Raw genomic sequence first — 13,931 nt, forward strand, 5'->3', positions numbered from 1 at the left:
TGGCTTGCACACTGCCAAGGGCTCCAGCAGGAAGAGCTCTATGCGAGGGAAGGGAAGGGCCAGTGCAGGGCTCCTACAGCGGTTGCTTGGCCGCCCAGTCTCAGCGCCGCACGGAGTGCACCTGGCTCCCAAGGCCCCTGGCTGGTGTCTGCAGCCCCGCACACCCGGAGGCTGACTCCCTGGGCGCCCAGCAGCTGCCTCACACACGTAGCTTCCCTAGCGCTCTCCTCCCCAGCAGAGACGTGTGCAGCTGGTTGGGGCCTGTCCCTGCGTGCCTGGGCTCCCGCCCACAGCCCCAGCTCAGGGCAAGCAGCCCCTGAGCCAAGACCTGCAGGAGGCGCAGAGCGCCCCCACCTGGAAGCCGAGTGAACAGCTGGCGGGGAGGCGAGCCTCCTCGAGGGAAGAAGAGGCAGCCCAGCCTCGTTTGGCTCAAGCCCTACTTGGCTGGAGCCGAGTGCGCCTCCAGGACGGCAGAGCTCCAGCTCTGCTCAGAGGCCCGTTCTGGCAGAGTTGCTGGCGCGAGGCTGCTCTGCCCTGGGCGAGCCTTGCCCAGACTTGCCTCGCTGCTAGGCTTCCTGCCCAGGAAGGAGCAGGCTGCGCGAGGCTGGAAGACGCCACTGGCGCCTTCCTGGCCTCAGCTCCGCTCCTGCCTTGCCTTTGCACCTAGGCCCCAGGCGTCCTTGGGGAGGGCTTAGGGGCCGGTGGCTTGCACACTGCCATGGGCTCCAGCAGGAAGCGCTCTGTGCGAGGGAAGGGAAGGGCCAGTGCAGGGATCCTCCAGCGGTTGCTTGGCCACCCAGGCTCAGCGCCGCACGGAGTGCACCAGGCTCCCAGGGCCCCTGGCTGGGGTCTGCAGCCCCGCACACCCGGAGGCTGACTCCCTGGGCGCCCAGCAGCTGCCTCACACATGTAGCTTCCCTAGCGCTCTCCTCCCCATCAGAGACGTGTGCAGCTGGTTGGGGCCTGCCCCTGCGTGCCTGGGCTCACGCGAACAGCCCCAGCTCAGGGCAAGCAGCCCCTGAGCCAAGACCTGCAGGAGGCGAAGAGCGCCCCCACCTGGAAGCCGAGTGAACAGCTGGCGGGGAGGCGAGCCTCCTCGAGGGAAGAAGAGGCAGCCCTGCCTCGTTTGGCTCAAGCCATACTTGGCTGGAGCCGAGTGCGCCTCCAGGACGGCAGAGCTCCTGCTCTGCTCAGAGGACCGATCTGGCAGAGTTGCTGGCGCGAGGCTGCTCTGCCCTGGGCGAGCCTTGCCAAGACATGCCTCGCTGCTAGTCTTCCTGCCCAGGAAGGAGCAGGCTGCGCGAGGCTGGGAGACGCCACTGGCGCCTTCCTGGCCTCAGCTCCGCTCCTGCCTTGCCTTTGCACCTAGGCCCCAGGCGTCCTTGGGGAGGGCTTAGGGGCCGGTGGCTTGCACACTGCCAAGGGCTCCAGCAGGAAGAGCTCTGTGCGAGGGAAGGAAAGGGCTAGTGCAGGGCTCCTCCAGAGGTTGCTTGGCCGCCCAGACTCAGCACCGCGCGTAATGCACCAGGCTCTCAGGGCCCCTGGCTGGGGTCTGCAGCCCCGCACACCCGGAGGCTGACTCCCTGGGCGCCGAGCAGCTGCCTCACACACGTAGCTTCCCTAGCGCTCTCCTCCCCAGCAGAGACGTGTGCAGCTGGTTGGGGCCTGCCCCTGCGTGCCTGGGCTCCTGCGCACAGCCCCAGCTCAGGTCAGGCAGCCCCTGAGCCAAGACCTGCAAGAGGCGCAGAGCGCCCCCACCTGGAAGCCGAGTGAACAGATGGCGGGGAGGCGAGCCTCCTCGAGGGAAGAAGAGGCAGCCCAGCCTCGTTTGGCTCAAGCCCTACTTGGCTGGAGCCGAGTGCGCCTCCAGGACGGCAGAGCTCCAGCTCTGCTCAGAGGCCTGATCTGGCATAGTTGCTGGCGCGAAGCTGCTATGCCCTGGGCGAGCCTTGCCCAGACTTGCCTCGCTGCTAGGCTTCCTGCCCAGGAAGGAGCAGGCTGCGAGAGGCTGGGAGACGCCACTGGGGCCTTCCTGGCCTCAGCTCCGCTCCTGCCTTGCCTTTGCACCTAGGCCCCAGGCGTCCTTGGGGAGGGCTTAGGGGCCGGTGGCTTGCACACTGCCAAGGGCTCCAGCAGGAAGAGCTCTGTGCGAGGGAAGGGAAGGGCTAGTGCAGGGCTCCTCCAGCGGTTGCTTGGCCGCCCAGACTTAGCTCGGCACGGAGTGCACCAGGCTCCCAGGGCCCTGGCTGGGGTCTGCAGCCCCGCACACCCGGAGGCTGACTCCCTGGGCGCCCAGCAGCTTCCTCACACACGTAGCTTCCCATGCGCTCTCCTCCCCAGCAGAGACGTGTGCAGCTGGTTGGGGCCTGCCCCTGCGTGCCTGGGCTCCCGCGCACAGCCCCAGCTCAGGGCAAGCAGCCCCTGAGCCAAGACCTGCAGGAGGCGCAGAGCGCCCCCACCTGGAAGCCGAGTGAACAGCTGGCGGGGAGGCGAGCCTCCTCGAGGGAAGAAGAGGCAGCCCAGCTTCGTTTGGCTCAAGCCCTACTTGGCTGCAGCCGAGTGAGCCTCCAGGACTGCAGAGCTCCAGCTCTGCTCAGAGGCCCGATCTGGCAGAGTTGCTGGCGCGAGGCTGCTCTGCCCTGGGCGAGCCTTGCCCAGACTTGCCTCGCTGCTAGGCTTCCTGCCCAGGAAGGAGCAGGCTGCGCGAGGCTGGGAGACGACACTGGCGCCTTCCTGGCCTCAGCTCTGCTCCTGCCTTGCGTTTGCAACTAGGCCCCATGCGTCCTTGGGGAGGGCTTAGGGGTCGGTGGCTTGCACACTGCCAAGGGCTCCAGCAGGAAGAGCTCTGTGCGAGGGAAGGGAAGGGCCAGTGCAGGGCTCCTCCAGAGGTTGCTTGGCCGCCCAGGCTCAGCGCCGCACGGAGTGCACCAGGCTCCCAGGGCCCCTGGCTGGGGTCTGCAGCCCCGCACACCCGGAGGCTGACTCCCTGGGCGCCCAGCAGCTGCCTCACACACGTAGCTTCCCTAGCACTCTCCTCCCCAGCAGAGACGTGTGCAGCTGGTTGGGGCCTGCCACTGCGTGCCTGGGCTCACGCGAACAGCCCCAGCTCAGGGCAAGCAGCCCCTGAGCCAAGACCTGCAGGAGGCGAAGAGCGCCCCCACCTGGAAGCCGAGTGAACAGCTGGCGGGGAGGCGAGCCTCCTCGAGGGAAGAAGAGGCAGCCCAGCCTCGTTTGGCTCAAGCCCTACTTGGCTGGAACCGAGTGCGCCTCCAGGACGGCAGAGCTCCAGCTCTGCTCAGAGGCCCGATCTGGCAGAGTTGCTGGCGCGAGGCTGCTCTGCCCTGGGCGAGCCTTGCCCAGACTTGCCTCGCTGCTAGGCTTCCTGCCCAGGAAGGAGCAGGCTGCGCGAGGCTGGGAGACGCCACTGGCGCCTTCCTGGCCTCAGCTCCGCTCCTGCCTTGCCTTTGCACCTAGGCCCCAGGCGTCCTTGGGGAGGGGTTAGGGGCCGGTGGCTTGCACACTGCCAAGGGCTCCAGCAGGAAGAGCTCTGTGCGAGGGAAGGGAAGGGCTAATGCAGGGCTCCTCCAGAGGTTGCTTGGCCGCCCAGACTCAGCGCCGCACGGAGTGCACCAGGCTCCCAGGGCACCTGGCTGGGGTCTGCAGCCCCGCACACCCGGAGGCTGACTCCCTGGGCGCCCAGCAGCTGCCTCACACATGTAGCTTCCCTAGCGCTCTCCTCCCCATCAGAGACGTGTGCAGCTGGTTGGGGCCTGCCCCTGCGTGCCTTGGCTCCCGCGCACAGCCGCAGCTCAGGGCAAGCAGCCCCTGAGCCAAGACCTGCAGGAGGCGCAGAGCGCCCCCACCAGGAAGCCGAGTGAACAGCTGGCGGGGAGGCGAGCCTCCTCGAGGGAAGAAGAGGCAGCCCAGCCTCGTTTGGCTCAAGCCCTACTTGGCTGGAGCCGAGTGCGCCTCCAGGACGGCAGAGCTCCAGCTCTGCTCAGAGTCCCGTTCTGGCAGAGTTGCTGGCGCGAGGCTGCTCTGCCCTGGGCGAGCCTTGCCCTGACTTGCCTCACTGCTAGGCTTCCTGCCCAGGAAGGAACAGGTGCGCGAACCTGGGAGACGCCACTGGCGCCTTCCTGGCCTCAGCTCCGCTGCTGCCTTGCCTTTGCACCTAGGCCCCAGGCGTCCTTTGGGAGGGCTTAGGGGCCGGTGGCTTGCACACTGCCAAGGGCTCCAGCAGGAAGAGCTCTGTGCGAGGGAAGGGAAGGGCTAGTGCAGGGCTCCTCCAGCGGTTGCTTGGCCGCCCAGACTTAGCTCGGCACGGAGTGCACCAGGCTCCCAGGGCCCTGGCTGGGGTCTGCAGCCCCGCACACCCGGAGGCTGACTCCCTGGGCGCCCAGCAGCTTCCTCACACACGTAGCTTCCCTTGCGCTCTCCTCCCCAGCAGAGACGTGTGCAGCTGGTTGGAGCCTGCCCCTGCGTGCCTGGGCTCCCGCGCACAGCCCCAGCTCAGGGCAAGCAGCCCCTGAGCCAAGACCTGCAGGAGGCGCAGAGCGCCCCCACCTGGAAGCCGAGTGAACAGCTGGCGGGGAGGCGAGCCTCCTCGAGGGAAGAAGAGGCAGCCCAGCTTCGTTTGGCTCAAGCCCTACTTGGCTGCAGCCGAGTGAGCCTCCAGGACTGCAGAGCTCCAGCTCTGCTCAGAGGCCCGATCTGGCAGAGTTGCTGGCGCGAGGCTGCTCTGCCCTGGGCGAGCCTTGCCCAGACTTGCCTCGCTGCTAGGCTTCCTGCCCAGAAAGGAGCAGGCTGCGCGAGGCTGGGAGACGACACTGGCGCCTTCCTGGCCTCAGCTCTGCTCCTGCTTTGCGTTTGCACCTAGGCCCCATGCGGCCTTGGGGAGGGCTTAGGGGTCGGTGGCTTGCACACTGCCAAGGGCTCCAGCAGGAAGAGCTCTGTGCGAGGGAAGGGAAGGGCCAGTGCAGGTCTCCTCCAGAGGTTGCTTGGCCGCCCAGGCTCAGCGCCGCACGGAGTGCACCAGGCTCCCAGGGCCCCTGGCTGGGGTCTGCAGCCCCGCACACCCGGAGGCTGACTCCCTGGGCGCCCAGCAGCTGCCTCACACACGTAGCTTCCCTAGCACTCTCCTCCCCAGCAGAGACGTGTGCAGCTGGTTGGGGCCTGCCACTGCGTGCCTGGGCTCACGCGAACAGCCCCAGCTCAGGGCAAGCAGCCCCTGAGCCAAGACCTGCAGGAGGCGAAGAGCGCCCCCACCTGGAAGCCGAGTGAACAGCTGGCGGGGAGTCGAGCCTCCTCGAGGGAAGAAGAGGCAGCCCAGCCTCGTTTGGCTCAAGCCCTACTTGGCTGGAGCCGAGTGCGCCTCCAGGACGGCAGAGCTCCAGCTCTGCTCAGAGGCCTGATCTGGCATAGTTGCTGGCGCGAAGCTGCTATGCCCTGGGCGAGCCTTGCCCAGACTTGCCTCGCTGCTAGGCTTCCTGCCCAGGAAGGAGCAGGCTGCGCGAGGTTGGGAGACGCCACTGGCGCCTTCCTGGCCTCAGCTCCGCTCCTGCCTTGCCTTTGCACCTAGGCCCCAGGCGTCCTTGGGGAGGGCTTAGGGGCCGGTGGCTTGCACACTGCCAAGGGCTCCAGCAGGAAGAGCTCTGTGCGAGGGAAGGGAAGGGCTAGTGCAGGGCTCCTCCAGCGGTTGCTTGGCCGCCCAGACTTAGCTCGGCACGGAGTGCACCAGGCTCCCAGGGCCCTGGCTGGGGTCTGCAGCCCCGCACACCCGGAGGCTGACTCCCTGGGCGCCCAGCAGCTGCCTCACACACGTAGCTTCCCTTGCGCTCTCCTCCCCAGCAGAGACGTGTGCAGCTGGTTGGGGCCTGCCCCTGCGTGCCTGGGCTCCCGCGCACAGCCCCAGCTCAGGGCAAGCAGCCCCTGAGCCAAGACCTGCAGGAGGCGCAGAGCGCCCCCACCTGGAAGCCGAGTGAACAGCTGGCGGGGAGGCGAGCCTCCTCGAGGGAAGAAGAGGCAGCCCAGCTTCGTTTGGCTCAAGCCCTACTTGGCTGCAGCCGAGTGAGCCTCCAGGACTGCAGAGCTCCAGCTCTGCTCAGAGGCCCGATCTGGCAGAGTTGCTGGCGCGAGGCTGCTCTGCCCTGGGCGAGCCTTGCCCAGACTTGCCTCGCTGCTAGGCTTCCTGCCCAGGAAGGAGCAGGCTGCGCGAGGCTGGGAGACGACACTGGCGCCTTCCTGGCCTCAGCTCTGCTCCTGCCTTGCGTTTGCACCTAGGCTCCATGCGTCCTTGGGGAGGGCTTAGGGGTCGGTGGCTTGCACACTGCCAAGGGCTCCAGCAGGAAGAGCTCTGTGCGAGGGAAGGGAAGGGCCAGTGCAGGGCTCCTCCAGAGGTTGCTTGGCCGCCCAGGCTCAGCGCCGCACGGAGTGCACCAGGCTCCCAGGGCCCCTGGCTGGGGTCTGCAGCCCCGCACACCCGGAGGCTGACTCCCTGGGCGCCCAGCAGCTGCCTCACACACGTAGCTTCCCTAGCGCTCTCCTCCCCAGCAGAGACGTGTGCAGCTGGTTGGGGCCTGCCACTGCGTGCCTGGGCTCACGCGAACAGCCCCAGCTCAGGGCAAGCAGCCCCTGAGCCAAGACCTGCAGGAGGCGAAGAGCGCCCCCACCTGGAAGCCGAGTGAACAGCTGGCGGGGAGGCGAGCCTCCTCGAGGGAAGAAGAGGCAGCCCAGCCTCGTTTGGCTCAAGCCCTACTTGGCTGGAACCGAGTGCGCCTCCAGGACGGCAGAGCTCCAGCTCTGCTCAGAGGCCCGATCTGGCAGAGTTGCTGGCGCGAGGCTGCTCTGCCCTGGGCGAGCCTTGCCCAGACTTGCCTCGCTGCTAGGCTTCCTGCCCAGGAAGGAGCAGGCTGCGCGAGGCTGGGAGACGCCACTGTCGCCTTCCTGGCCTCAGCTCCGCTCCTGCCTTGCCTTTGCACCTAGGCCCCAGGCGTCCTTGGGGAGGACTTAGGGGCCGGTGTCTTGCACACTGCCAAGGGCTCCAGCAGGAAGAGCTCTGTGCGAGGGAAGGAAAGGGCTGGTGCAGGGCTCCTCCAGAGGTTGCTTGGCCGCCCAGACTCAGCGCCGCGCGGATTGCACCAGGCTCCTAGGGCCCCTGGCTGGTGTCTGCAGCCCCTCACACCCGGAGGCTGACTCCCTGGGCGCCCAGCTGCTGCCTCACACACGTAGCTTCCCTAGCGCTCTCCTCCCCAGCAGAGACGTGTGCAGCTGGTTGGGGCCTGCCCCTGCGTGCCTGGGCTCCTGCGCACAGCCCCAGCTCAGGGCAGGCAGCCCCTGAGCCAAGACCTGCAGGAGGCGCAGAGCGCCCCCACCTGGAAGCCGAGTGAACAGCTGGCGGGGAGGCGAGCCTCCTCGAGGGAAGAAGAGGCAGCCCAGCCTCGTTTGGCTCAAGCCCTACTTGGCTGGAGCCGAGTGCCCCTCCAGGACGGCAGAGCTCCAGCTCTGCTCAGAGGCCTGATCTGGCATAGTTGCTGGCGCGAAGCTGCTATGCCCTGGGCGAGCCTTGCCCAGACTTGCCTCGCTGCTAGGCTTCCTGCCCAGGAAGGAGCAGGCTGCGCGAGGCTGGGAGACGCCACTGGCGCCTTCCTGGACTCAGCTCCTCTCCTGCCTTGCCTTTGCACCTAGGCCCCAGGCGTCCTTGGGGAGGGCTTAGGGGCCGGTGGCTTGCACACTACCAAGGGCTCCAGCAGGAAGCGCTCTGTGCGAGGGAAGGGAAGGGCCAGTGCAGGGCTCCTCCAGCGGTTGCTTGGCCGCCCAGGCTCAGCGCCGCACGGAGTGCACCAGGCTCCCAGGGCCCCTGGCTGGGGTCTGCAGCCCGGCACACCCAGAGGCTGACTCCCTGGGCGCCCAGCAGCTGCCTCACACACGTAGCTTCCCTAGCGCTCTCCTCCCCAGCAGAGACGTGTGCAGCTGTTTGGGGCCTGCTCCTGCGTGCCTGGGATCCCGCCCACAGCCCCAGCTCAGGGCAAGCAGCCCCTGAGCCAAGACCTGCAGGAGGCGCAGAGCGCCCCCACCTGGAAGCCGAGTGAACAGCTGGCGGGGAGGCGAGCCTCCTCGAGGGAAGAAGAGGCAGCCCAGCCTCGTTTGGCTCAAGCCCTACTTGGGTGGAGCCGAATGCGCCTCCAGGACGGCAGAGCTCCAGCTCTGCTCAGAGGCCCGTTCTGGCAGAGTTGCTGGCGCGAGGCTGCTCTGCCCTGGGCGAGCCTTGCCCAGACTTGCCTCGCTGCTAGGCTTCCTGCCCAGGAAGGAGCAGGCTGCGCGAGGCTGGGAGACGCCACTGGCGCCTTCCTGGCCTCAGCTCCCCTCCTGCCTTGCCTTTGCACCTAGGCCCCAGGCGTCCTTGGGGAGGGGTTAGGGGCCGGTGGCTTGCACACTGCCAAGGGCTCCAGCAGGAAGAGCTCTGTGCGAGGGAAGGGAAGGGCTAATGCAGGGCTCCTCCAGAGGTTGCTTGGCCGCCCAGACTCAGCGCCGCACGGAGTGCACCAGGCTCCCAGGGCACCTGGCTGGGGTCTGCAGCCCCGCACACCCGGAGGCTGACTCCCTGGGCGGCCAGCAGCTGCCTCACACACGTAGCTTCCCTAGCGCTCTCCTCCCCAGCAGAGACGTGTGCAGCTGGTTGGGTCCTGCCCCTGCGTGCCTGGGCTCCCGCCCACAGCCCCAGCTCAGGGCAAGCAGCCCCTGAGCCAAGACCTGCAGGAGGCGCAGAGCGCCCCCACCTGGAAGCCGAGTGAACAGCTGGCGGGGAGGCGAGCCTCCTCGAGGGAAGAAGAGGCAGCCCAGCCTCGTTTGGCTCAAGCCCTACTTGGCTGGAGCCGAGTGCGCCTCCAGGACGGCAGAGCTCCAGCTCTGCTCAGAGGCCAGTTCTGGCAGAGTTGCTGGCGCGAGGCTGCTCTGCCCAGGGCGAGCCTTGCCCAGACTTGCCTCGCTGCTAGGCTTCCTGCCCAGGAAGGAGCAGGCTGCGCGAGGCTGGAAGACGCCACTGGCACCTTCCTGGCCTCAGCTCCGCTCCTGCCTTGCCTTTGGACCTAGGCCCCAGGCGTCCTTGGGGAGGGCTTAGGGGCCGGTGGCTTGCACACTGCCAAGGGCTGCAGCAGGAAGAGCTCTGTGCGAGGGAAGGAAAGGTCTAGTGCAGGGCTCCTCCAGAGGTTGCTTGGCCGCCCAGACTCAGCACCGCGCGGAGTGCACCAGGCTCCCAGGGCCCCTGGCTGGGGTCTGCAGCCCCGCACACCCGGAGGCTGACTCCCTGGGCGCCCAGCAGCTGCCTCACACACGTAGCTTCCCTAGCGCTCTCCTCCCCAGCAGAGACGTGTGCAGCTGGTTGGGGCCTGCCCCTGCGTGCCTGGGCTCCTGCGCACAGCCCCAGCTCAGGGCAAGCAGCCCCTGAGCCAAGACCTGCAGGAGGCGCAGAGCGCCCCCACCTGGAGGCCGAGTGAACAGCTGGCGGGGAGGCGAGCCTCCTCGAGGGAAGAAGAGGCAGCCCAGCCTCGTTTGGCTCAAGCCCTACTTGGCTGGAGCCGAGTGCGCCTCCAGGACGGCAGAGCTCCAACTCTGCTCAGAGGCCTGATCTGGCATAGTTGCTCGCACGAAGCTGCTATGCCCTGGGCGAGCCTTGCCCAGACTTGCCTCGCTGCTAGGCTTCCTGCCCAGGCAGGAGCAGGCTGCGCGAGGCTGGGAGACGCCACTGGCGCCTTCCTGGCCTCAGCTCCGCTCCTGCCTTGCCTTTGCACCTAGGCCCCAGGCGTCCTTGGGGATGGCTTAGGGGCCAGTGACTTGCACTCTGCCAAGGGCTCCAGCAGGAAGAGCTCTGTGCGAGGGAAGGGAAGGGCTAGTGCAGGGCTCCTCCAGCGGTGGCTTGGCCGCCCAGACTTAGCTCGGCACGGAGTGCACCAGGCTCCCAGGGCCCTGGCTGGGGTCTGCAGCCCCGCACACCCGGAGGCTGACTCCCTGGGCGCCCAGCAGCTTCCTCACACACGTAGCTTCCCTAGCGCTCTCCTCCCCAGCAGAGACGTGTGCAGCTGGTTGGGGCCTGCCCCTGCGTGCCTGGGCTCCCGCGCACAGCCCCAGCTCAGGGCAAGCAGCCCCTGAGCCAAGACCTGCAGGAGGCGAAGAGCGCCCCCACCTGGAAGCCGAGTGAACAGCTGGCGGGGAGGCGAGCCTCCTCGAGGGAAGAAGAGGCAGCCCAGTCTCGTTTGGCTCAAGCCCTACTTGGCTGGAGCCGAGTGCGCCTCCAGGATGGCAGATCTCCAGCTCTGCTCAGAGGCCCGTTCTGGCAGAGTTGCTGGCGCGAGGCTGCTCTGCCCTGGGCGAGCCTTGCCCAGACTTGCCTCGCTGCTAGGCTTCCTGCCCAGGAAGGAGCAGGCTGCGCGAGGCTGGGAGACGCCACTGGCGACTTCCTGGCCTCAGCTCCGCTCCTGCCTTGCCTTTGCACCTAGGCCCCAGGCGTCCTTGGGCAGGGCTTAGGGGCCGGTGGCTTGCACACTGCCAAGGGCTCCAGCAGGAAGAGCTCTGTGCGAGGAGAGGGAAGGGCCAGTGCATGGCTCCTCGAGCGGTTGCTTGGCCGCCCAGGATCAGCGCCGCACGGAGTGCCCCAGGCTCCCAGGGCCCCTGGCTGGGGTCTGCAGCCCCGCACACCCGGAGGCTGACTCCCTGGGCGCCCAGCAGCTGCCTCACACACGTAGCTTCCCTAGCGCTCTCCTCTCCAGCAGAGACGTGTGCAGCTGGTTGGGGCCTGCCCCTGCGTGCCTGGGCTCCCGCCCACAGCCCCACCTCAGGGCAAGCAGCCCCTGAGCCAAGACCTGCAGGAGGCGCAGAGCGCCCCCACCTGGAAGCCGAGTGAACAGCTGGCGGGGAGGCGAGCCTCCTCGAGGGAAGAAGAGGCAGCCCAGCCTCGTTTGGCTCAAGCCCTTCTTGGCTGGAGCCGAGTGCGCCTCCAGGACGGCAGAGCTCCAGCTCTGCTCAGAGGCCAGTTCTGGCAGAGTTGCTGGCGCGAGGCTGCTCTGCCCAGGGCGAGCCTTGCCCAGACTTGCCTCGCTGCTAGGCTTCCTGCCCAGGAAGGAGCAGGCTGCGCGAGGCTGGGAGACGCCACTGGCGACTTCCTGGCCTCAGCTCCTCTCCTGCCTTGCCTTTGCACCTAGGCCCCAGGCGTCCTTGGGGAGGGCTTAGGGGCCGGTGGCTTGCACACTGCCAAGGGCTGCAGCAGGAAGAGCTCTGTGCGAGGGAAGGAAAGGTCTAGTGCAGGGCTCCTCCAGAGGTTGCTTGGCCGCCCAGACTCAGCACCGCGCGGAGTGCACCAGGCTCCCAGGGCCCCTGGCTGGGGTCTGCAGCCCCGCACACCCGGAGGCTGACTCCCTGGGCACCCAGCAGCTGCCTCACACACGTAGCTTCCCTAGCGCTCTCCTCCCCAGCAGAGACGTGTGCAGCTGGTTGGGGCCTGCCCCTGCGTGCCTGGGCTCCTGCGCACAGCCCCAGCTCAGGGCAAGCAGCCCCTGAGCCAAGACCTGCAGGAGGCGCAGAGCGCCCCCACCTGGAGGCCGAGTGAACAGCTGGCGGGGAGGCGAGCCTCCTCGAGGGAAGAAGAGGCAGCCCAGCCTCGTTTGGCTCAAGCCCTACTTGGCTGGAGCCGAGTGCGCCTCCAGGACGGCAGAGCTCCAGCTCTGCTCAGAGGCCTGATCTGGCATAGTTGCTCGCACGAAGCTGCTATGCCCTGGGCGAGCCTTGCCCAGACTTGCCTCGCTGCTAGGCTTCCTGCCCAGGAAGGAGCAGGCTGCGCGAGGCTGGGAGACGCCACTGGCGCCTTCCTGGCCTCAGCTCCGCTCCTGCCTTGCCTTTGCACCTAGGCCCCAGGCGTCCTTGGGGATGGCTTAGGGGCCAGTGACTTGCACTCTGCCAAGGGCTCCAGCAGGAAGAGCTCTGTGCGAGGGAAGGGAAGGGCTAGTGCAGGGCTCCTCCAGCGGTTGCTTGGCCGCCCAGACTTAGCTCGGCACGGAGTGCACCAGGCTCCCAGGGCCCTGGCTGGGGTCTGCAGCCCCGCACACCCGGAGGCTGACTCTTTGGGCGCCCAGCAGCTTCCTCACACACGTAGCTTCCCTAGCGCTCTCCTCCCCAGCAGAGACGTGTGCAGCTGGTTGGGGCCTGCCCCTGCGTGCCTGGGCTCCCGCGCACAGCCCCAGCTCAGGGCAAGCAGCCCCTGAGCCAAGACCTGCAGGAGGCGAAGAGCGCCCCCACCTGGAAGCCGAGTGAACAGCTGGCGGGGAGGCGAGCCTCCTCGAGGGAAGAAGAGGCAGCCCAGCCTCGTTTGGCTCAAGCCCTACTTGGCTGGAGCCGAGTGCGCCTCCAGGATGGCAGATCTCCAGCTCTGCTCAGAGGCCCGTTCTGGCAGAGTTGCTGGCGCGAGGCGGCTCTGCCCTGGGCGAGCCTTGCCCAGACTTGCCTCGCTGCTAGGCTTCCTGCCCAGGAAGGAGCAGGCTGCGCGAGGCTGGGAGACGCCACTGGCGCCTTCCTGGCCTCAGCTCCGCTCCTGCCTTGCCTTTGTACCTAGGCCCCAGGCGTCCTTGGGGATGGCTTAGGGGCAGGTGGCTTGCACACTGCCAAGGGCTCCAGCAGGAAGAGCTCTGTGCGAGGAAAGGGAAGGGCCAGTGCATGGCTCCTCCAGCGGTTGCTTGGCCGCCCAGGATCAGCGCCGCACGGAGTGCCCCAGGCTCCCAGGGCCCCTGGCTGGGGTCTGCAGCCCCGCACACCCGGAGGCTGACTCCCTGGGCGCCCAGCAGCTGCCTCACACACGTGGCTTCCCTAGCGCTCTCCTCCCCAGCAGAGACGTGTGCAGCTGGTAGGGGCCTGCCCCTGCGTGCCTGGGCTCCCGCCAACAGCCCCAGCTCAGGGCAAGCAGCCCCTGAGCCAAGACCTGCAGGAGGCGCAGAGCGCCCCCACCTGGAAGCCGAGTGAACAGCTGGAGGGGAGGCGAGCCTCCTCGATGGAAGAAGAGGCAGCCCAGCCTCGTTTGGCTCAAGCCCTACTTGGCTGGAGCCGAGTGCGCCTCCTGGACGGCAGAGCTCCAGCTCTGCTCAGAGGCCCGTTCTGGCAGAGTTGCTGGCGCGAGGCTGCTCTGCCCTGGGCGAGCCTTGCCCAGACTTGCCTCGCTGCTAGGCTTCCTGCCCAGGAAGGAGCAGGCTGCGCGAGGCTGGGAGACGCCACTGGCGCCTTCCTGGCCTCAGCTCCGCTCCTGCCTTGCCTTTGGACCTAGGCCCCTGGCGTCCTTGTGGAGGGCTTAGGGGCAGGTGGCTTGCACACTGCCAAGGGCTCCAGCAGGAAGAGCTCTGTGCGAGGGAAGGAAAGGTCTAGTGCAGGGCTCCTCCCGAGGTTGCTTGGCCGCCCAGACTCAGCACCGCGCGGAGTGCACCAGGTTCCCAGGGCCCCTGGCTGGGGTCTGCAGCCCCGCACACCCGGAGGCTGACTCCCTGGGCGCCCAGCAGCTGCCTCACACACGTAGCTTCCCTAGCGCTCTCCTCCCCAGCAGAGACGTGTGCAGCTGGTTGGGGCCTGCCCCTGCGTGCCTGGGCTCCTGCGCACAGCCCCAGCTCACGGCAAGCAGCCCCTGAGCCAAGACCTGCAGGAGGCGCAGAGCGCCCCCACCTGGAAGCCGAGTGAACAGCTGGCGGGGAGGCGAGCCTCCTCGAGGGAAGAAGAGGCAGCCCAGCCTCGTTTGGCTCAAGCCCTACTTGGCTGGAGCCGAGTGCGCCTCCAGGACGGCAGAGCTCCAGCTCTGCTCAGAGGCCTGATCTGGCATAGTTGCTCGCGCGAAGCTGCTATGCCCTGGGCGAGCCTTGCCCAGACTTGCCTCGCTGCTAGGCTTCCTGCCCAGGAAGGAGCAGGCTGCG

Source organism: Ovis canadensis, chromosome 25, assembly GCF_042477335.2.
Source record: "Ovis canadensis isolate MfBH-ARS-UI-01 breed Bighorn chromosome 25, ARS-UI_OviCan_v2, whole genome shotgun sequence".
NCBI classification, from domain to species: domain Eukaryota; kingdom Metazoa; phylum Chordata; class Mammalia; order Artiodactyla; family Bovidae; genus Ovis; species Ovis canadensis.